This window comes from Myotis myotis, unplaced genomic scaffold (assembly GCF_014108235.1).
Source record: "Myotis myotis isolate mMyoMyo1 unplaced genomic scaffold, mMyoMyo1.p scaffold_m19_p_3, whole genome shotgun sequence".
Classification (NCBI taxonomy): Eukaryota; Metazoa; Chordata; class Mammalia; order Chiroptera; family Vespertilionidae; genus Myotis; species Myotis myotis.
The window spans coordinates 147,081,804-147,085,057 of NW_023416335.1; positions in this window are offsets into that span (position 1 = coordinate 147,081,804).

Sequence of the window (3,254 nt, forward strand, 5' to 3'; positions counted from 1 at the left end):
AGGTCACAAGCCCACCTCCTTCTGTGCCCAGGCCTCATCGTCCCTCTGACAGATAGCAAGGATCTCTTGGCTCTGAGAGAAACTTCTGTCCCTCCTCAGCACGAAGCAGTTACAGAAGAGAATTCAGTGCCCATTTTCCCTGAAAGAATTCAGAGCCAGGATCCTTGAGGTAATAGTAGGCAGTTAGACAGACATGAGCAGAACAAGGACGATGGGCCAACTGGCACTGACTCCCCAGAAGCAAGAGGGAACTAGGCTGCAGACGAAGCAGCCCGGAGGCTGCCCTAAAACCAGTGGGGCCTTTACAGATTCTAGTGACTCTTCCAGACCCTGAACTACTCATCTCATCAGTTTACTCAAGTTCTTTCAGGCTTTACAGTCTACCCGGAGAGCAGACCAGAAGCACATCTGAGATGTTCTGCCTGGATCCGGTTCATCCCTTCCAACCTGGTGACTCTGTTTGGGTAAAGAAATTTGCCACCCAGAAACTAAGATGGCGGCATAGATAAACCCCAGGAAATTGCTGCCTCCCACAACAATTGAAAAATCTTCTAGGAACACAAAACGGACATCATCCAGAACTACAGGAAGGCTGGCTGAGTGTAAATTCTACAACTAGAAGGAAAGAAAAGCACACTGAGAGCCAGAGGAGCGGCGGAAGTAAAGTGCAGAGGTACAGGGGCTCGCGTGCGCGGTGAGGGGCTGGCACCTGAGGACGCGGCTGTCTTTTTGAATCACAAGCTCCCAACGACTCTTAACTCCGGTTTCGGGAAGTCTCTGGGGACCCAGGACTCATACGGGGAGAAACTGGACTGTATGGCAGCGGGCGAACTTGAGGGCGGCTTTACCTCAGAGGTGCTTGCAGCCGTTACCGGGACACTGAGACGCGCGACTCCTTAGGGCAGGGCTGAGGCTCCGCCATAGCTGCTTGATTCCTTGAGACCCCGCCCCACCCAGGCTGTGGCAGAGGCTTTTGCATATGAATGCTCCAGCCCTTTGCAACCTGATAATTACCTAACTGCCGCCAGGCCAGACAGACCCAGAACTTCCAAGAGAAGGCCCAAGGCCCCACAGCGGCTTGCATTGCTTCACAGCTGAGCCTCATCAGGGCACCTCCAAACTCCAAAAAAGGAAGGGGAATCTGCAGTTCTCTTTGTAGCTCCTGCTGTGTAACCTCAGGCAGAGGCTAAATTAGCACCTCCTTAGATCCAAGAGCCACTGTACCCAGTGGTCAGAGGGGGACCATCCAGATCACAACTCCTCAGATCCATAAGGGACACACTCAGGGGGCAGACTCAGTGAGCACCAAAACCCCACTGAAGCAAGTCTTGCCCCAGAAGGGTGTCTCCAGCACAGAAGTTCTCCCACTGCAGACACAGCTGATTCTCACTGCCAATTGGCCTGGAGGTCAATTACTCCCAGTGATCCTACAACAACCAAGGCATAACTACAACAAGACTGTGCACAAAGCCCACAAAGGGGTGCACCAAGAGTGTCCACCTCAGGTAACTGGGAACGCTGAGACACTGGGCCCAACAGGACACCTAGCACACAAAGCTACTCTATCAACACAGGGAAGCAGCCAAAATGCGGAGACAAAGAAACAGGTCACAAATGGCAGAAATGGAGGAAAGCAAACGACTGGATATAGAGTTCAAGGCCACGTTTATAAGGTTTTTCAAGAATTTTATGGAAACCGCCGATAAATTTAGGGAGTCCCTCAATAAGTATAGTGAGACTCTGGAGGACATCAAAAAGGACCAACTAGAAATTAAGCATACACTGACTGAAATAAGGAATAATTTACAGAGATCCAACAGCAGACAAGAGGATCCCAAGAATCAAGTCAAAGATTTGAAATACAAAGAAACAAAAAATACCCAACCCAAAAAAAAAAAAAAAAAAAAGAGATTCCAAAAATATGAAGATAGTGTAAGGAGCCTCTGGGACAATTTCAAGCGTACCAACATCAGAATTATAGGGGTACCAGAAGAAGAGAAAGGGCAAGATATTGAAAACCTATTTGAAGAAACAGTGACAGAAAACTTCCCCTACCTGGTGAAAGAAATAGACTTACAAGTCCAGGAAGCGCAGAGAACCCCAAACAAAAGGAATCCAAAGAGGACCACATGAAGACACATCATAATTAAAATGCCAAGAGCAAAAGACAAAGAGAGAATCTTAAAAGCAGCAAGAGAAAGACAGTCAGTTACCTACAAGGGAGTTCCCATACGACTGTCAGCTGATTTCTCAACAGAAACCATGCAGGCCAGAAGAGAGTGGCAAGAAATATTCAAAGTGATGAATAGCAAGAACCTGCAACCAAGATTACTTTATCCAGCAAAGCTATCATTCAGAATAGAAGGTCAGATAAAGAGCTTCACGGATAAGAAAAAGCTAAGGAGTTCATCACCACCAAACCAGCATTATATGAAATGCTGAAAGGTATTCTTTAAGAAGAGGAAGAAGAAAAAGGAACTCTTACCATTTGCCACAGCATGGATGGAACTGGAGAGCGGATAAATACCACATGATCTCACTCATTTGTGGAATATAATGAACAACATAAACTGATGAACAAGGACTGATCCAGAGACGGAGAGGCATTGATTGGACTGTCGGGCCTTGGAGGGAAGGTAGGGGCGGGTGGGGGTAAGGGGGAAAGATCAACCAAAGGACTTATATGCAAGCATATAGGCCTAACCAATGGACACGGACAACCGGGGGGTGGGGGGGTGAGGGCATGAGCGGGTGGAGGGTAGAGGGTAACGTGGGGATAAGGACACATATGTAATATCTTAATCAATAAAAAATATATTAAAAAAAGAAAATAGTAGATGCCGGGAGCCGGTCCATGCTTGCTGTTTCAAAGGGCCTGGCATATATGGCATACTGTTCTTAATATGTTTGCTCACCTTCTTGGCACTATGTGTTTTAACCAAGGTCACCTCTCTGAGAAAGGTTGTTTCCCCAGGTAGGGATTTTCCCCTGAAGTTAGGGAGGGAATAAAACCTCTTAACTAAGTGCCAGGTGGGTAATTAATCACTTTAACTACGAACAGTCATGCTTAAGCTACATAATCTTTACTCCCTGGAATGGAGATAAGAAACGCCCTAACCTTTGTAATAGAGATTGATAGGATTGAATCAACTGGTATAAATACAGTTGTAACAAGACAGCAAGACACAGAACTTCGAACACAGAACTTAGAACACAGAACTCAGAAGAACACAGAACTCAGAAGACAGAACCTA